Source organism: Manis pentadactyla, chromosome 6 (genome assembly GCF_030020395.1).
Source record: "Manis pentadactyla isolate mManPen7 chromosome 6, mManPen7.hap1, whole genome shotgun sequence".
NCBI classification, from domain to species: domain Eukaryota; kingdom Metazoa; phylum Chordata; class Mammalia; order Pholidota; family Manidae; genus Manis; species Manis pentadactyla.
This window is the reverse complement of record NC_080024.1, coordinates 121,135,911-121,157,459: the sequence shown is the minus strand read 5'-3', so window position 1 is coordinate 121,157,459 and position 21,549 is coordinate 121,135,911. Positions and strand designations below refer to the sequence as shown.

General features: G+C 36.8%; 1 protein-coding gene across 1 annotated transcript in view; it reads right to left on the bottom strand.

Moving 5' to 3' along the window:
* The window catches only part of RBBP8 (RB binding protein 8, endonuclease), an 88,303-nt gene extending 81,725 nt beyond the window's left edge, over positions 1–6,578 (bottom strand). Inside the window, exon 1 of the mRNA XM_036905774.2 lies at positions 6,407–6,578. The gene's annotated coding sequence lies outside the window, so the exon portion shown is untranslated. The remainder of the gene's footprint in view (positions 1–6,406) is intronic.
* Between the last annotated feature and the right edge of the window lie 14,971 nt (positions 6,579–21,549).

Genomic DNA, 21,549 nt, shown 5'->3' with positions numbered 1-21,549 from the left:
GAGGCTTCTCTGAAGCCTTTGGAAACCAAAGTAGAACCTGAAAGTGTGAGGAAATTAACCCTTGAGGCAACCCTTAAATGGTGGAAGTCAGAACAGGTGGATAAATGCTTCTCTCTCATGTCTTCTGGCAGGTAATTTTGAGGCAGCTTCAGGGCTTCTAAGAAAGGTACTGGGATTGAGCCCCATTTGTCCATAGTAGGGGATGAACTCCCAGATGCACTCCTGTTTTAGCTTTTCCTCCCTCCCCATTTTCTTCTTCTAATCTTCCACTCCTGTTCCCTGGGATGACTTCCCAAATAAGAGTTCCACATAATTTGGAGGACTCAGGCCCTACTTTCCACAGAGGACCCAAATTAAGAGATAAAGGTTAAATGTAAGATTTCCATTTCACTATTTTTTAAGTTATTAATGGAAATTTTAACTTTTGGAATTTTGCATGCATGGATGGGACAGATTAATTGTATGCAGTAATTTGTAAGGATGTTAATACTGACCCAAGATGGGTTGAACATGTGCAGTTGAGCCTATTTTTCCTATAGTGAGAATTGGATTTGAAGGAACTCATACATTCTTGCTCAGTCTCTTATACACAAGAGGATCTTTTTTTGCTGCTTCTCAAACTTTATTGGACATTGAAATAATCTAGAAAATACATAAATATGTAGGCTTATAGGATCTACCCACCAGAGATTCTAATGTCATGTCTAGAATGGAGTTAGCAATCTGCATACTTAATAGGCATCCCCTGGGTGAGTCAGATTGTGTACAGACTACACTTTAAGAAACATTGCTGTGTTATTACACTAATAATACTACTGGGTATAATCCGTGACTGTGAAATAAATTAAAGCTAACTGACCCCACAGGGACTGAATTAGTATCATGGCACGAATTATCACATGTCCTAATAAACTGAGCTAACAAACCACAAGTCTGGGAAGTCAGATTAAAAAGATAACCCAATTTTAATTTGAGACTCTGTGCTCCTCTTTTGTTGAAATTTGGTTTGATATTACTTACTTGGCTTTAACGTTAATATTAACATGTGGTTTGTTATGGTATCAAAGAATTGCTGAGAATTTGATTTGTGCTAGATGTGTTTACGCTTACTCCTGGAACTAGAACAACATTGTCATTCATTGCAAAGATATAAACACTCACATCTGAGCAAGTAAAGCTGTGGGAAAAGAGACTGGTATTGTCATGCTTGAATGGGCTGAATAACTTTCCTTGGTGCATGGCTTGTAGCCAGGTTCTGGTGTAGCCAGGTTCCGGTATAGCCAGGTTCCAGTGGCCTGTAGCCAGGTTCCAAGTCCAGTGTACAGGCTTCTGGCCTATAAGTCAGTTTACAATGGTCAGTTCTATATTATAGTTAAAAAGCACTATACTTGTGCTTTTATACTATACGTCTAAGCAACATATTTGTTTAAAATTTTGTCAAACAGTTGCTTGGAAGGTGACTAGAGCAGAATTTAATTAAATGCTATGTGGAATACTAAATACTATGTAGATGGTGTTTGCCATTCTATTGAAAATTGAAAATTGATTAGAATATCAGTATTTTCAGCAATGTGAATTATCCATCTACTTTCATTTAGGAGACCCCTGCCCTCCCAATTTAGACCTATATATGTTAAATATAAAATTTTTTTAGAATACTTCATCACAGAGTTCTATAATATTGTTTCATGTCCATAAATATTGACTGCAAGCTACATAAAGTTATTGATATATTTCTTAATATTTCAGTTGTCACCCAAATTCATTAGATTTAAAATGTTTTCATTTTGGAAGAAAGTGTTTGTCACTTCTAATCTAAATATTGTAGAAACAATAGGCAAACAACCTTCAAGAGAACAGCCTAAGATAAAACTAGCAAACTAAAAATTTGCCATGGAAGTTACATTTTCATTTGGTCAGTAATGTATAACTTCTAAGATAATAGTTTCCTGATTACCTTTAAGACTACATGTATTTACCATGATGAACTATGTAATGTTTTCTGTTTCCCAGTCTTTGATGTAAAGCAAGTTTGGTTGTTTGTCCTGAATTATCCAAAGTAGCTATTTACATAGAAATATTAAAAAAAAATATTTTAAATATATGTTACTTTTGCCTTCTCTTCAATTGTTTATAGTAATATCTACTCAAATTTATGAAAGTAAGTATAAATTAAAGACTAATTTAATGAAGAGTCTCATAAAGTTAGATTGCTTATATATCTAATAAAATAGTTTTAATAAGAGTATATAATGAGTGGGTTCAATTGGTGAAGTGGTACTTACTTTTTTCTTAGTTCTATATCTACATTTAAGCTTTCCACTTTAAGAGAAAAATAAAATTCATTTACCATGGATATAAATTCAAATTATAGTATCAGTAGAAAGGTCATTTAAATATGTCAGGAAATTAAAGTTGATTGCAAGAGCTTAATAAGATCAATTTGTGTTATAAGTGGATCAATTTGTTGGTTCTAATATCAAGTCATAATCTATTTTCTGCTCTTTATTCACTCTGGAAGATGTGTCAATTGGCCCAACTTTAGTTAGGCAAGCTCTTAGAATGTTTTGTCACACTATTCTGAATTCTCTTCTGGCCAATGACATACATTTCATAAGTGTCTCATGTGTAAACTTTGCTCATTGGCTTCATCTCCTAATTAATTTACCAGTCTGAGACTAATTTAATATTATTTTTAGAAAATGTTAAATCCTCTTCTTTCTTACTTTTATACCCAATACATTTTGGATTCACTCTCCCTTCTATTATCAAGAGAATGCAATATAATTTAATATTGGCCTACAGTATATTTAATTTGGAAGAGAAATTTTTGGAGGATAAAACATATTCTAGAGCCCTGATGAAATATTTAAATTGGTAGTGGAAAGAACACAACCCTTAGAGACTACAGAAATCCTTGGCCAACTAATCTGATATCATATGAAATAAGATAGAAATAGATAGAAAATGCTTTTGAAAAACTCAGATACTAGGCACAAGTAAGGTATAATTTGGACTACCTATGTAACAATTCCTTCCTTTATGACTGAAATTTGAATTTTAAAAATCATTTAAATCTTTAATCATCTTGGTATATTGCTCTCAAAATATGTTTAACAAAGGCTTCTTTGAAGTGATTCTTGATTTTGATTCAGTTATGCGGGTTTCTAATTTTTTTAACTTAATAAGGTTAAAATATTTTCCAATGTTAAATCTAAATGCTTTCCAAAGCTGCTAATTTAATTTTTATCTCTCTGACAAAAATGAAACATGTGTACTAAGTTAAGCTTTCACTTCTCTTACTCAAGCTATTTGTTGAAATTTACTAAAGGGGTGGGAAGAATATTGACATTTGTTATGCCCACTATGTTCTAGAAGTGTGCTAGGTGTTTTATGAATATCTCATTTAATTCTCCCAACAGGTCTTACAGAATGGTATTCGTTTCCATAATTTACAGCTAGAGAAAAGAGAATTCAGAGTTAAATAATTCCTAAGGGTAAACTAGTTTGTAGCAGAGTCAATATTCAAACCCATCTCAGTTTGGCTCAAAAGCCCATATGTTTTTCAATATGCTACCCTTTCTCTTGATTGTAAAGATAAGAAACAAATGGAAGTGATTATTTTCCAAAGTCCACTTAAATTGACTTAATTTACCAAATTTAGAAGCATCTCTCAGGATTTTACCTGTGAAAAGATAAGGGGATTAGGAGAATTTAACATTTAGTTCCAGAATCAGAATTGAAATTTTTGAGCCTTTGGTTCTCAAACTTTCTATGGTCCCATTTCCTTGGAATTTCTCAAGTTAAAAAAATTTAAAGCATTTTTTGAGCACTTGTGTGCAACGTGCTGTATTAAGAGCTTACCCCTTAAGTAACAGGTTTTATCACCTCTAAAATGGGTTTTGAATCCAGCAGTTCTGGTCTTCATAACCTTATTGAAATTTTCCTGTCATAGCTAACCTAAACTATATCCATATAAGAGTGACTAAGACAATACTAAAATACATACATACACACGTACTAAGAAAATAAACAGTTGAGACAGTTTAAAACAATATTAAGTCAGAAAATGACAGCAGGATCCACAAGTAAATCTGGGTAAATCAGAAGGAATGTGAGGTACTTATCAATTTGATACAAAATTTTATTATAGTACTAAGAGATTAGTGTTTGAAGTGGTAGTCACCTTCACTATAATGGCAACCCCATAAATTCAGCCACTCCACCAACAAAGTTTGGGGTCAATGATGTAGATTAAAATATAAAAGCAAATAATTTATTAGTTCAGCAAAGACTCAATGTAACTATACAACACACTTTACCTTTTTACAAGTCCTTTAGAAAACACAGATTCCATGTAGCATTCAGAAAAGTCAGTGAAGGGTGGTGAAAAAATATTAGGGCTGGTATTCAGGAAACTGGATGTTCTGGTCCCAGCTCTATCCTTCGATTCTATTGTAGTGATTCAGCTACATTTTTGGGCTCTTCAACTCAAAAAATGAGAAGCTGGATCATTAGTAATTTTTAAAAGTGTTCTTTAAGGTAAAAAAATGTCATGATTCTAAGTGCTTTTAGTAGGAAACACATGAAGATATTCAGGAAGGAAAGAGGTTACAATTAAGAATGCTAGCATTGTTGACAAAAAGCATCATTGTACAAAACTGTGTGGCTAGGAATAAAGGCACAGGAACCATCCCTAACTAAATGTAAAGAATAGAAAGATTTCTAAATAAGTAGAACACTTTTTGACCTGGGCGCTGAGATAATGGAGGGCTGCATAAAATGCACACACATGAACACACACACACACAAACCCACAGACTCCTAATTTGACTGATAAAACCAAATATCCTTAATTTTAGTAAAAACATCCTAGTGTATTAATATTATAAAGGAATCAATTCATGGAAAATATATATGTAAGTCCTATTTAATAGGACTTTCATATTTGTGAAAGTGAAAATCCTACTAAATAAAACTGTAGACTTCATTTCCAAAATGTAGAGTTAGGCTTGAAATTTTATCCATAGATTTTATATATATCTAACTCTTAAATAGCTTCCCCAAAAACTATAAACATAAAGAATTCTCAATAAATTGGAATTAAGCTTATCTTTTATCAATAACCCGTGTATTTTAAACAGTCTGATATAGAACAGAAACACTAAACGTATACACTATTGACATAAATCTATATCTTGCCTGAGAACTAATTGAAAAGAAAATTTAATCAACTAAAATTTTTGATCCATATTTCCCTCAAATTGTGAGAATACAGTTTATGCTGAATAAAATTAATTTTGGTTTGCTGAATCAGCACATTCCTTTAGTAAATTCAACATGCATAGCTTTTCAGAAGTTTAGCTGAATTACCTGAAATTTTATGCAACACTGCTTTGGATTAAGACTAAAAAGCATCCCAAAGGGTTTCTCTGCAAAAATGAAATATCATTGCAACATTTATTCTCACTTAAAAAGAAATTCTTTATTAACAACCTAAAGAAACACTTAAAGCCTTTGAGTTTGAACATAATGACAAAGTGAGGACTTTAGGGACACTGAAAAGAATGCATCAGTCTTGCTCAGTTCAAGGCAAAGTCATATTAAGATAGCCTACCGATAGCTCTTGACTAGGGGTAGTTTGGTATGCCAAAGTAAATCTAAAGGGATTGGTAACATTGATTTTAAATGAGCAAACTACTAAAATAAATTAATTGGATCAACGAAAGATAGAGGTAAAAGAATTATTTTAAAATATAAATGACAGGAAGATCCAAATATTCTTTAACCTAAAATGTTTTTTAGGCCTAATAGGCATGACAAAACCTGTCTTCATTCCTTCCCATTCGGCTCAGGTAGTGCTTTAGAGCTCCAATAGTTAATCAGTTACCAGATTCCACAATCTTTGTTCTTTACACTCCTCAGTTCTTGCTGTGAAATTTGCTCTAATGCAGCTAGGATCACCAGCAGGCCAACACTATTATTTTTAATGCCTTATAAAGGCAATTATTATTTTGTCCACAATTATATTTACCATATAAAATTGTTACCATATAGCAACAGACTGTAAAACATAATAGTATATTATCAATGAAGTAGATGGATTACAAAGAATCATTAATGAAATATATTTAGCAAAATTATTCAACCCAGCTTTCTTAATGACTATAGCCATTGCCAATTTACAAAAAAAGTATAGTAAAAGTGTATTATGTACAAATAACCTACAGCCAAACAAATCAATGAACAAATGTGCAAGTATTATAAAATAATATCTAGCCAGCTTTACATAAAAGTATAATGAAGATATTACCATGTTAAAAATGATATCTTAAACATCACTTCCTAATTTAACCTTCCAAAAGTGCATAGAAAATTGAGAAATATAAAAAATATATTAACTTACCCTTCAATTTACTTAGAAAACCTCTGCTCTTGGTCAAAAGCAGATGTTTCACTGCTGACTTTCCCTGAAGCTATGAACTTAAATGGTTAAGTCAGAGGAAGCCACCTCTCTGGACCATGCTAGAGTTTGCTAGACACTACTGACTGTATGGAAGAGTTCTGCTGCATCTGAGCTATATACAGTGTGCAATGGATAACCTAATATGCCTTTCATTTAACTGGCTGGGCAGGTTTCTACGTCTGTGGAACATGGAACCAAACCAGAATATGTTGGCATAACAGGCCAGTCAAACTGGTTTTTCTGTAGATCCAGAACCAGTCCAACCAGTCTGCATCAAAGGCTAGCCCAACAAGCTGCAGCGGCTCAGCTCTGCAAACCTTGCACCAGGTGAGTTATCCCCACCTCCCCGTCAACTCCCAATAAACTGCTCAGAATGTTGTAGCCTCCAGCAAAATAATTCAGAGTTCTAGTGGGAGGGGTAGATCTGTGTCAGGTATAGCAAGAGCCCATTGTTACAAACCTCTCATTGTAGATACTTGACTATCTATTATCCTCAGAGGTAGGTAATACTTCTGCCAAATGTACTCCAGGGCTTTTGCAGAATAAAGCCTCTAGAAAGATATTATCTACAATGAAGAATACATAATTCTTGACCTTTTCCACTAATCTACTTTGGCTCTACTTTGTCTAGCTTAGCCTTGAGAGGGAGGTTGATATTCCCTACAAGGGAGTGGCTCTGGGAGCTTAAAGGAAGCATTTCTAAAGGAGGAAAACAAGGTGTAAGTTGACCAAACATTTGCCTGGGTGTGTTATCTTCCTGTACTCAAATGATCCTTATACCATTGCAGTCTAAAATTGAAAAAACCATTTCTACATACTAAGATAACTTAGACAGGTTTTACTTTGGATTTTTAACAGTTGAACACAAATTACTGATATATATGATGTTCCAAAAACTGTGCCACATATAGATTACAATGGCCAGAGAGATAAGTATAGTAAGAGATTGGACCAATGTACAAGTTCCCAGTTAAGCAAGTCTAGTAATCGTTCAGAAGGAAGAAGTGACCAACACGAGACCATATTTTGACAGAAATTGTATTAAGGAAGATCATGTGAGATTTGTTCTTACTCCCTTGTAATACTTGTGTTGTCAGAAAATCCAACTCAGGGAGATCTCCGTGTGTGCTAGGTGAGACCTGAACCAGGAAGAGGGTTCTTGACTCCAGCCAAGAAAGAATTCAATCAAGAATTCAATCAAGAAAGAATTCCTGAACAGGTCAGGCGGGTACAAGCAAAGAGTAGTTTAACAAAGCAAAGTACACACTCAAGGAGGGAGTATGGGCATGCTCTAGAGATGAGCAGCCCAGTAGTTTAGTAGAACAAAGTGCACACTCCAAAAGGGAGTGCGGGCATGCTCCAGAGGTGAGCAGCCCAGTGGGGTTCAGGTTAGGTGCTCTAATAACTGGAGTTTAAGTAGGGGTGGAATATTCATTGGAATAGGTGGGGTTTTCTTGGAATAGGGAGGAGATTTCTGGGAAATAAGGTGACGCCCTCTTTTTGTCCTTAGATGGTCTGCCTTGAAACTGTCATGGCACCGAGGGGTGTGACTTTTAGTATGCTAATGAACATATAATGTATTTTGAGGTGAATTGAGGGTCAATTTCTCCTCCATGTTGTTGATGGTCAGTTTTGGCAGGTCTGTTATCTATACCCTCACCTCTTACATCCCTTAAGAACAGTTTACATGGGATGTTTAAAATATAAACAAGCATCTAACCAAATGTGAACACTGGCCAAAGTCCCCAAACCTCTCCCTGCTCATGTCTGGGTATATATCTACTATAACACTTGCACATTTAGACACAGTCTTTCCAATCTACTGAGATGCAGTGATCCTCCAACTTTCCTGCATACATGTCACCTGAAGTGCTGATTAAGAACACAGTTTACTGGGCCTAACCTCTAGAGATGCTGATTCGATAGGTCTGGAATGTTATCCAAGCACTTTCAGTGGTTCTGCTGTAGTTGTTACAGGGCACATTGGCCCAGACTCTATGCTCAGCTTCTTTTCTAATTTTGAACCTAATGGAATACATATGAATCAAAGCTTGCCATATTCTTTTTTGTTAGAACACTGACACTTAGAAAATATTTAATAAATGCTTATTAATAAATATCTACTCAGCACCAGTACATGCTGGATTCTAGGGGGATCATAACTAGTAACTATGATGTGAATCAAGCTGCATTAAGTACATAATTATAATAATTGAGATAGGAGCACAGGAAAGGGAGCAATATGACTGAGTATGGGAAAGGTAGCACAAAGGAGATTGGATTACATACTGTCTTTTTTTAAAGCCATGACCAAAGATTGCTATCAGCAGGATAACAAAAGACTGAGGGAACAATAAAAAGAATACCTTTGATTTGATAAAGTAATAAAAAAATTCTGAAGTACATGAGGATACCATGACCTCAAAACTTAGTAATAAGGTTATTTTCTAGAGCAGAGGTCAGTAAACTTTTCCACCAAGGACCAGATTTGTGGGCCAGCCTGTCTCTTCTTCAACAGTTTAATTCTAATGCTATAGACAATAAATGGGTGTGGCTGTTACAATAAAACTTTATAAAAAGAGGTGACAGGCTAGGTTTGACCAGTGGGTCATAGTTTGCTGATCCCTGCTCTCGGGTAAAACTTGTAAAAATTAACAAGATTGCATAATTGCTTAGAAAAATGGGCGTTGTAGTCAGAAAAACTGGGTTCCATCCTAGTTATACTCCATATTAGCCTTGTCACTTGAACCAAGCATCTGGTTTATTTATAAAATATGGATAAAAGTAATAGTACCTACCCCCTAGTATTAGTGTAGGATTAAAGTAATATAATTCACTTGAGGCTTTAGCAAAAAATAGTACACAATAAGGGCCCTATAAAATATCAGCTAAAAATAAAACTAGTTAAATATGATAGTTGAACATGTATGTTTATTTCCATTATTTCTTAAAGTCCCATTAAAATGACAGTAAAGAACCAAACAGCGTAAAGTCTTCAGACTCAAAAAGAATGAGAGCGGTTGCAGACGACATGTCCATACTTTTGGAAGAAGGAATGAGGATGAATGGTGACTGACTTAGCAGAACAGAGAGAGGAAGTGTACTTGCAATAATAAAAACAAGTCTATCTCTGCTGCAGAATCCTAGAATACTTCAGGAAGTGGAGGCACAAGGTACCTCTAAATAATCTTGGAAGTTGGGGTGGGGTTTGGAATGGGAGGATTGGTTGAAAATCTGTGTAAGGAGCAGTTTGTTCCCTACATCCTTTCCCCAGCCCAGAAGCCTGGAGACTGCCCTTCTGCAACCTTGAAAATTAGTAAGACTTGTTCATTTATGCTGGGAGAGATTGTCTCAGGTTGGTTCTGGACTTGAGAATACCAGGCAGAGCTGAGGGTGAATGGTAAAGGAATTTCACAGTGAAAGGAATGAGACTGTATTCGTTTCCTGTGGCTGCCATAACAAATTACCACAAATTTAGTGGTTTAAGAGGGCACAAATTTATTATCTTACAGTTCTAGAGGTTGGAAATCCAATATAGGTTTCACTGGGCAGGGCTGAATGCCTTTCTGGAGGGTTTAGGAGGAGAATCTGTTTTATCTTTTCCAGACTTGAGGCTACACATTTGGCTCATGGCCCCCTTCCATCTTCAAAGCCAGTAATGGCCAGTCATGTCTTTCTCACATTGCATCATTCTGACACTAACTCTGCTGCCTTCTTCTTCCATACTAAATCCAGCTGTACAATGCAGGATACTCTCCCCATTTTAAAGTCAGCTAATTATCTACCTTAATTACATCTGCAACCTTAATTCTCCTCTGCCATGTAATATAACATTCACAGGTTCCTGGGATAAGATGTGGGCAACCTTCAGAGACCATTATTCTACTTACCACAGAGATTAAGTCAAAGTGTATTGCATAGTGAGACACCCAGGTCCATTCATTTCCTTGGCTTCTGAATACTGGTGACTAGGTTTATATTTCTCATTCAGAAAGCAGTAAACTGGAGAATTTATCCAGGAAACTCATCATCCTAATATAATGGTTATTAACTAGGGATGATTTTTGCCCCCAGGGGCCATTTGGCAATGTCTGGAGAAAATTTCAATTGAAAACAACTGGGGGAGGGATGTGCTACTGGTATGTACTGAGTAGGAAGCAGGGATACTACTAAACATCTTACAGTGCACTACAGCACATCCTCCCCACCCTTCCTGCTTCCTGCCCCTCCCCCAAATAATTATCTAATGCACATTTCAATAGTGGCAGAGATGAGCAACCGTAATGTTAAGCCTACTAGTCAACATCACCCTAATATGAATAAATAAAGTCCACCTTGTCATACAGAGTTGCAAATCAATATTTTTAATGCCTCGTTCTAAGATATAGAAAGCACCTAACATGAGACAAAAAGAGACCAATATGTAAAAAGAACTTACAGAAATAGTCAATGTAGAAAGCAGAACAATTTTTAAAACCCACTGTAGTTATATTTTCAAAGAAATAAAAGAAGATACTGATTACATAAAACAGGAACAGAAGGCTATCTAAAAGGAGAACTTTCCATAAAGGAGAACTTTTAGAGAATAAAAAAGATATTTGTTAGTACAGATACTGTGGAAAACAGTATGGAGTTTCCTAAAAAAACTAAAAGTAAAAATATTGTATGATCCAGTAGTTCCACTTCTAGGAATTTACCCAAAGAAAACAAAATCCCTGATTCAAAAAACATATGCACCCATATGTTTATTGCTGCCTTATTTACAATAGCCAAGATATGGAAGCAACCAAAGTGTCCATCAATAGATGAATGGATAAAGAAAATGTGGTACATATACACAGTGGAATATTATTCAGGCATAAAAAAGAAAGAACTGCCATTTGCAACAGCATCAGTGGACCTGGAGGGTATTATCCTAAGTGAAACAAGCCAGGTGGAGAAAGACAAATGCCATATTATTTCACTTATTTGTGGACTCTAAAAACCAAACAAAATAAAATGAACAAAATAGAAGAATAGACTCATAAACACTGAGAAATGACTAGTGGTTACAATGGAGGAGTGGTTGGGGTTGGTGGGTGGGGAGCGTGAGCAGGATAAAGGGGCACAAAAATTCTTAATCATAATATAAGTTGGTCACAGGGAAGGTAGTACAGCATGGAGAATATAGCTAATGATTTTGTAACATCTTTCCTTGTTGATAGATAGTAACCACACTAGGGGGGTGGAGATTTAATAATATGGGTAACTGTCAGAACACTGTGTTGTATACTTAAAACCAATATAAGATTGTATGTCAACTTGTCAACTATATTGCAATAAAAAGATATTGGAAAGTAAAAATGTGATAGCAGAAATAAAGTCAACAGGAGACGAAAGATAAGATTGAGAAAATCTACTGTAAAGTAAAATGAAGAAATCAGTGAAGTATATGCTACAAAATAAATTAAGAAAAATAGAAACAGGAAGTTCAGAAGTATCTCCACTTCTCTGTGCTTAAAGTTCAATTACCAGTCCCAAGACCACAGCACCATGTAGGGTCATTGCACACCAGTAAGTTATTGAAGACTGTGATTCTTTTAACTTCAAATTCACATTGCCTATGACTGAGGAAAGAAAAAAAAAGGTGGGGAGAGAGGGAGATAGAAAAAGAGAGAGGAGAGAGATGTGAATATAACTGGATTTTTGTATGAGATTAAAATGTAAAAGATTTTGTAAAATATAAATATTCACTTCACCTTTCACCAAGGGTTAATGTTCAAAGATCATAAAATGGGGAAGGCAGTTAGACTGATGCACGTATAAACTTGTACCTGCAGACAAAATTTACACAAACATATCTGTTAATATTAATAGGTAAGGGTTTGCAACATACTATCCAATAGCTAGTAAAACCTGATTACTGAAATTAAGAGCATTCAAAATATATAAAGAACTCATACATCTGAATGCCAAAAAACAAGTAATCCAGTTAAAAAAGGGCAGAGGATCTGAACATTTTTCCAAAGAAGAAATACAGATGGCCAACAGACAGACGAAAATATGCTCAACATCACTAATAATGACAGAAACACAAACCAAAACCACAATGAGATATCACCTCACAACAGTCAGAATGACTAGTATAAAAAAAGCAAGAAACAACAAGTGTTGGTGATGATGTGGAGAAAAGGAAACCCTCATCCACTGTTGGTGGGAATGTAAGTTGGTGCAGCCACTATGGGAAGGAAGTAGTGTGGATTTTTCTCAAAAAACAGAACTACCATATGGCCCAGTAATTCACATCTGGAAACTTACCCTAAGAAAACAAAATCACCCAATCTGAAAAGACATATGAACTCCTATGTTTACTGTAGAATTATACTATAGCCGAGATATAGAAGCAACTAAAGTGTTTTATCAAAAGATGAAGATGTACTATACATAATGGAATATTATTCATCCATAAAAAAGAATGAAATCTTGCCATTTGTGACATGGATGGTATTATGCTAAGTGAACTAAGAAAAATAACATATGATTTCACTTCTATGTGGAATCTAAAAAACAAAACAAATGAACAAATAAACAAAATAGAGATAAACTCATAAACAACAGAGAACAGACTGGTGATTGCCATAGGGGAGGGCGCTGGAGGGAGGGGTGAAATAGGTGAAGGGTGTAAAGAGGTACAAAATCCCAATTATAAAATAAATAAGTCATGGGGATGAAAGTACAACACAGGGAATCAGGGGCAAAAAAATTAAAGCATACTTTACTTGAAGAAGCTAATAAGAAACTATTTTGAGCTTGCTTCAGTTACTTTTAGGGTATGTAAACATGGGTTACATAGTTAACATACTGAGCCTCAGTTGCTTCTTTTATCAGAGGGAGTTTGATTGGATGTGTTCTGAATACCATTTAGCTCAACACTTTTTTTCTACAGTAATTTTTGGCTAGTGAAAATTCAAAGAACATGGGAGAAAAATCAAAATAGACCAATCAAGGAAACATTTTACAAAAGAGCAATTTAAAAATGCAGGCTAATGTTAGGTTTTGTTCTCCAAAAACTGGCACTGAAATATGGATGTAGGTGCAAGTGTTTTATTAGAAATGTGCTCCAGTATGAAACCAGATAGTCACAGGTGGATGAGAAAGGGGAATAAAAACCAAGGGCATAATTTCAGCATCAACCTGGTTCCAGGAAACTCCAGAGCATAAATTACAAAGAGAGTATATCCCACCTGGTGGCAAAGGAACTAGGCTTTCATACTTCTCAACCATTCACTGGCTACTTGGCTGATTCAAGGATTTGGAAACATCTAGGCACTTCTGGCTCTTCAGAAGAAGTGGCCCCCAGTAAACCAAGAACATTTCTTTGAAGAAGATTGCATGTGCTATAACATTAAGGGTGAAGCATTAAGACTTCTGCTACCAGCCAATCTGGAATTGTATTTACCCTACCACCTGAAAAAAAATGTATAGGACAATGGCTTTCAAAACATTGTACATCAGGCAACAAACAGTTCTAAGAGAGGGTAAGCAAACAAGGTGAGCCCTACAGTCACCCCAGCTTACTGCCTGGAGAGTTTTTCAGGCTACGGTGAAGAGAAGGGTAACCCAGGTAGAGTTTAGTGATCTCTAGGTGGTCAGTTTGGATAAAAATGAAAACCAACCTATAAGATGCCCCCAGTAAGCATACTTTAGATATAAAGATACAGATAGCTTAAAAGTAAAAGGATGAAAAATGATACACCATGTCAACACTAATCAAAAGACATCTGAAATGGCTATATTAATATCAAACATAATAGGTTTTAGGTTAGAGAATTATAACTAAAAATAAAAAGGGTTATTTCAAAATGATACAGGTGTTATTTCATCAAGGAAACCTAATCATACACATTTATGCATCTAATTATATAAATTAAAAATACATGAAGCAAAAGCTGGTAAGACTGAAAGGAAAACAGAACAAATTCATAATTTAATAGTTGTATCTAGAGATTTCAACACCCCTTTCTCAATAATTGATAGAATAAGGAAACAGGAATTCAGTAAGAGTGTAGAAGACTTAACATTATCAACCTACAATGTAATTGACATTTATAGATCACTCAGCCTAAAAACAACTGAGTTCACAGTCTGCTCACAAGTACATGGAACATTTACCAAGTTAGATCATATTCAGCACCCTGAAACAAATCTCAAATTTAAACAGATTAAAGTCATACAAATTATGTTTTCTGACCATAATGAAATTAAATTAGATGTCAATAAAAGAATAATGTGCAGAAAATCCCCAAATATTTGTAAAATAGATAACACACTCCTAAATAACTCATGGGTTTCTGATGAGATAAAATGGAAAATGAAGTATTTGAGCTAAATGATAACAAAAATACAACATATTAAAATTTGTGAGGTAAATAGATTCTGAATGCTGTAATGGTAATGGTGGTAGGTAAGTCACTTAAAAATCAAGCAAGAAGGTTAAAAGGCAAGAATATTAAAAATGACTATACCTATAATAATTTAATAGATAAACAAGTTAAAAACATGCAAATTGTGACATCAAAAACAAAATGGTGGGAGGTGCTCAAGACGGTGACATGAGTAGGGCAGTGGAAATCTCCTCCCAAAATCATATATACTTTTGAAAATACAGCAAATGCAACTATTCCTAAAAGAAAGACCAGAAGATACAGTACAATAGCCAGGCTACATCTACATTTATGAGAACTCAGCATCTCACAAAAAGGGTAAGATATAAATCCATGATCCAGTGGGACCTGAGCACTCCCCCCACCCCAGCTCACTGGCGGGAGGAAAAGAATCAGAGTGGGGAGGGACTGGAAGTACAGGACTGCTAAATAACAAGCCCTAGTAATCTTCACTGGGAGCACAGACACACAGTGCATGGTGTACTGGATATCAGAGAAATGAAAAGTAAAATCCAAGATGGAGACTGCAAGCCCCACAGCCGGTTCCCCTGGGACAAAAGAAAAGCCAGTGCTTTAAAGATCTTAAAGGGACAGGGGGTGAACAGGTGGACTAAATCGTCCTGGCACACTCAGCACAGCAGGCTGGGAATCTTAAGGAACTTCAGGTGCCCTAACCCCCTGGGTGGCAACACAGCTCTGAAGCCCCTCCTGGTGATAAGCAGCCTGCCATTCATCCCCACCCCTGCTGGTGCTGCAAGCAGACTGGCTGACCTGACACTGTTGCAGACCAGCCAGGGAGCAGCCCCACCCACAGCAACCACACAGAGTCTTCTCCCAGTGTGCAGCTAACTGGGCCAGACCCAGAGGCTGCCCCTAGCAGGCAGCAGCCAGGCACAGGCAGAGGAATCTGGGGCAAGGTCCAGAAGGCATGAAGGGGTGCTGTTCTCGCAGGAGAACACACCCTGAGTGTCCATGATCTCCCACAATGTCCTAGGCTATCCCGAGGGCCACCTCCCCCACAGCAACTCAGGGGATTAACCCAGAGACTGCTCCCTCTGTGCGGGTAAACAACAAAGGCAGCAGAGAAAGGCAAGGCAACTAGCAAGCAGGAAGGGACTTTGTTCTCCCAACGGACACATGCACCACCTGCCAGCGATCACTTATATTGCCATGAAAAGGCAGAAGAATCTACTCCAGTCAAAAATCACTCAATCAACCCCAGACAGAGGGTCTGCTGAAATAGATATAACCAGTCTTCTTGAAAAAGAATTCAAAATAAAAGTTATAACCATGCTGGTGGACCTGCAGGGAAATATGCAAGAGCTCAGGGATGAAGTCCAGAGGGAGATAACAGAAATGAAACAATCAATAGAAGGGCTTAAGAGCAGACTGGATGAGGTGCAAGAGACTGTTAATGGAATAGAAATCAGAGAACAGGAATACAGAGAAGCTGAGGCAGAGAGAGATAAAAGGATCTCTAGGAATGAAAGAATATTTAGAGAACAATCCAAACAGAACAACATTTGCCTTATAGGGATACCAGACGAAGAAGAGAGAGAAAAGGGTATAGAAAGTGTCTCTGAAGAAATAATTGCTGAATACTTCCCCACACTGGGGAAGGAAATAGTCTCTCAGACCATGGAAGCCCACAGATCTCCCAACACAAGGGACCCAAGGAGGATAACACCAAGAAATATAATAATTAAAATGGCAAAGATCAAAGACAAGGACAGGGTATTAAAGGCAGCCAGAGAGAGAAAAAAATCACCTACAAAGGAAAACTCATCAGGCTATCATCAGACTTCTCAACAGAAACCTTACAGGCCAGAAGAGAATGGCATGATACATTTAATGCAATGAAACAGAAGGGCCTTGAGCCAAGAATACTATATCCAGCAAGGTTATCATTTAAATTTGTAGGAGGAATTAAACAATTTCCAGATAAGCAAAAGTTGAGGGAATTTGCCTCCCACAAACCTCCTCTACAGGGTATTTTAAAGGGACTGCTCTACACGGAAGTACTCCTAAGGTAAATAGATGTCAGCAGAGAAAATAAAATCACAGCAAAAAAAGCAGACCAACTGAATACTAACTAAAGGCAAAATATAAAATCAACTATCCACAAGGCAGTCAAAGGAAACACAAAAGAGTACAGAGTAAAATACCTAACATATACAGAGTGGAGGAGGAAGAAGAAGAAGGGAAAGAAATAAAGAATCATCAGACTGTGTGTATAATAGCAAAATAAGTGAGTTAAAGTTAGACAGTTAGATAGTAAAGAAGCTACCCTTGAACCTTTGGTAGCCGTGAATCCAGCGTCTGCAATGGCAATAAGTACATATCTATTAATAATCACCCTAAATGTAAATGGACTAAATGCAACAATCAAAAGACATAGAGTCACTGAATGGATAAAAAAAAACAAAACCCATCTATTTGCTGCCTACAAGAGACTCACTTTAAACCCAAAGACTATACAGACTAAAAGCGAAGGGATGGAAAAAGATATTTCATGCAACTAATAGAGAGAAAAAAGCAGGAGTCGCAGTATTGTATCAGACAAAATAGACTAAATAGACTTCAAAACAAAGAAAGTAACAAGAGACAAGGACATTACATACTGATAAAAGAGCCAATCCAACAAGAGGATATAACCATTATAAATATATATGCACTCAACACAGGAGCACCGAAATATGTGAAGCAAATACTAACAGAACTAAAGGAGGAAATAGAATGCAATGCATTTATTTTAGGAGACTTCATCACACCACTCACTCCAAAGGATAGATCAACCAGACAGAAAATAAGGACACAGAGGCACTGAATGAAACACTAGAACAGATGGACCTAACAGACATCTACAGAACTCTACACCCAAAAGCAGCAGGATACTTATTCTTCTCAAGTGCACATGGAACATTTTCCAGAATAGACCACATACTAGGCCACAAAAAGAGCCTCAGTAAACCAAAAGATTGAAATTCTACCAACCAATTTCTCATATCACACAGGTATAAAACTAGAAATATATTGTACAAAGAAAACAAAAAGGCTCACAAACACATGGAGGCTTAACAACATGCTCCTTAATAATTAATGGATCAATGACCAAATTAAAACAGAGACCAAGCAATATATGGAAGCAAATGAAAACAACAGTACATACCTCAGCTTCTGTAGGATGCAGTGAAGACAGTTCTAAGAGGAAAATATATAGCAATCCAGGCCTATTTAAAGAAGGAAGAAAAATCCCAAATGAATAGTCTAAAGTCACAAATACTGAAACTAGAAAAAGAAGAACAAATGAGGCCCAAAGTCAGCAGAAGGAGGGACATAATAAAGATCAGAGAAGAAATAAATAAAATTGAGAAGAATAAAACAATAGAATAAATCAGTGAAACCAAGAGCTGGTTTTCTGAGAAAATAAACAAACTAGATAAACATCAAGACAGACTTATTAAGAGAAAAACAGAATCTACACACATAAACAGAATCAGAAATGAGAAAGGAAAAGTCACAACAGACACCACAGAAATACAAAGAATTATTAGAGAATACTATGAAAATCTATGCACTAACAAGCTGGATGACATAGAAGAAATGGTGAACTTTCTAGAAAAATACAACCTTCCAAGACTGACCAAGGAAGAAACAGAAAAATTAAACAGACCAATTACCAGCAACAAAATTGAATTGGTAATCAAAATACCCAAGAACAAAACTCCAGGACCAGATGGATTCACTGATGAATTTTATCAAACATATAGAGAAGATATAATACCCATTTTCCTTAACGTTTTCCAAAAAATAGAAGAGGAGGGAATACTTCCAAACTTATTCTATGAAGCCAGCATCACTCTAATACCCAAACCAGGCACAGACCCCACCAAAAAAGAAAATTACAGGCCAATATCCCTGATGAACATAGATGCAAAAGTACTCAACAAACTATTAGCAAACCGAATTCAAATATACATCAAGAGGGCAGTACACCGTGATCAAGTTGAATTCATCTCAGGGATGCAAGGATATACAACATTCAAAAATCCATCAACATCGTCCACCACATCAACAAAAAGAAGGACAAAAACCACATGATCATCTCCATAGATGCTGAAAAGGCATTCAGAAAAATTGAACATCCATTCACAAAACAAGAACAATCCCAAATAAACAGTCTAAACTCACAGGTAAAGAAAATAGAAAGAGAAGGACAAATCAAACCCAAAATTAGTTAAAGGAGAGACATAATAAAGATCAGAGCACAAATAAATAATATAGAGAAGAATAAAACAATAGAAAAAAATTAATGAAACTAAGAGATGGTTCTTTTTTTTCTTTTTCTTTTTAATTAATTAACTTATTTTGTTGTCATTAATCTGCAATTACATGAAGAATATTGTGTTTACTAGGGTCCCCCCTTCACCAAATCCCCCCCACATACCCCATTACAGTACTGTCCATCAGCATAGTAAGATGCTGTAGAATCACTACTTGCTTCTCTGTGTTGCACAGCCTTCCCCATGCCCCCCCCACATTATACATGCTAATTGTAATGCCCCCTTTATTTTTCCCCACCCTTATCCCTCCCTTTATCCCCAGTCCCTTTCCCTTTGGTAACTGTTAGTCCATTCTTAGGTTCTATGATTCTGCTGCTGTTTTGTTCCTTCAGTCTTTCTTTGTTCCTTAGTCTTTGGGTTTGAAGTGAGTCTATTGTAAGCAGCGTAGAGATGGGTCTTGCTTTTTTATCCATTCGATTATTCTGTATCTTTTGATTGGCACATTCAGTCCATTTACATTTAGGGTGATTATTGAAAGATATGCACTTATTGCCATTGCAGGCTTTAGATTCGTGGTTGCCAAAGGTTCAAGGTTAGCTTCTTTAGTATCTTACTGTCTAACTTAACTCGCTTATTGAGCTATTTTAAACACTGTCTAGTCATTCTTTATTTTTCTCCCTTCTTATTCCTCCTCCTCCATTCTTTATATGTTGGTTGTTTTATTGTGTGCTCTTTTGTACTTCCTTTAACTGCTTTTGTGGGTGTAGTTGATTTTATTTTTTGCATTTAGTTAGTATTTGGTTGGTCTGCTTTCTTTGCTGTGATTTTATTTTATCTGGTGACATCTATTTAGTCTTAGGAGTGCTCCCATCTAGAGCAGTCCCTCTAAAATACCCTGTAAAGGTGGTTTGTGGGAGGCAAATTCCCTCAACTTTTGCTTGTCTGGGAATTGTTTAATCCCTCCTTCATATTTAAATGATAGTCGTGCTGGATACAGTATTCTTGGTTCAAGGTCTTTCTGTTTCATTGTATTAAATGTATCATGCCATTCTCTTTTGGCCTGTAATGTTTCTGTTGAGAAGTCTGATGATAGCCTGATGGGTTTTCTTTTGTAGGTGACCTTTTTCCTCTCTCTAGCTGCCTTTAAAACTCTGTTCTTGTCCTTGACCTTTGCCATTTTCATTATTATGTGTCTTGGTGTTGTCCTTCTTGGGTCCTTTCTGTTGGGAGTTCTGTACACTTCCATGGTCTGATTCATTATTTCCTCCTCCAGTTTGGAGAAGTTTTCAGCAGTTATTTCTTCAAATACACTTTCTATCCCTTTCTCTCTCTCTTCTTCTTCTGGTACCCCTACAATGTGGATATTGTTACTTTTGAATTGGTCACACAGTTCTCTTAATATTGTTTCATTCCTGGAGATCCTTTTTTCTCTCTTTGAGTCAGCTTCTATGCGTTCCTGTTCTCTGGTTTCTATTCCATCAATGGCCTCTTGCATCTTATCCATTCTGCTTATAAATCCTTCCAGAGTTTGTTTTACTTCTGTAATCTCCCTCCAGACATCTGTAATCTCCCTCCGGACTTCATCCCTTAGCTCTTGCATATTTCTCTGCAGCTCCATCAGCATGGTTATGAGCTTTATTTTTAATTCTTTTTCAGGAAGACTGGTTAGGTCTATCTCCTTCTCAGGGTTTGCCTCTGTGATCTTGGTCTGTATGAATTTCTTCTGCCTTTTCATGGTGATAGATATATTTGTGGGGAGCTGGCACATGTGTTGGGTAAGAGAGTCCCTTATTGCCAGTTTGTGGCCTTCCTCTCCGGAGAGAACAGCAGCCTCTAGCAGCTTCTGCTGGGCAGCTGTGTGCAGATGGGGCTTGTGATATTTCCCAGCCACTATAGAGTTTATTTAGCTCTGCAGTTGCTGTGGTCATGGCCTGCCTCAGGCTGCTTCTCCAATATGGTGGAGCCACATTGGAGGGGGAACAGGTGGGAGGCTGTTTATTGTGGTGAGGGGCGTCCGAGCTGCACTGCAGGGGTTCAGATGCCCAGAGTTCCCCAGGATTCCCTGCTTCTGGGCTAGGTGTCCTGGGGCACTTCTGTCCAGCTTTGGGGTTCCTGTCCCTTTAAGACTTTCAAAAAACACTCGCTTTTCCTTGTCCTGGGTGCACCAGCTGCAGGGACCTGCTAACAGGTCTTACTGTCCTGTTTCCTTAGTTTCCAGCAGCCCATGCATGCACTGTGTGTCTGAGCTCCGGTGCAGATGGCTAGGGCTGGGTGTTTAGCAGTCCTGGGCTCTCTCTCCCTCCCTGCTCTGACTCCTCTTCTCCCTCCGCGAGCTGGGGTGAGGGGCGCTCGGGTCCCGCCGGTCCACGGCTTGTAT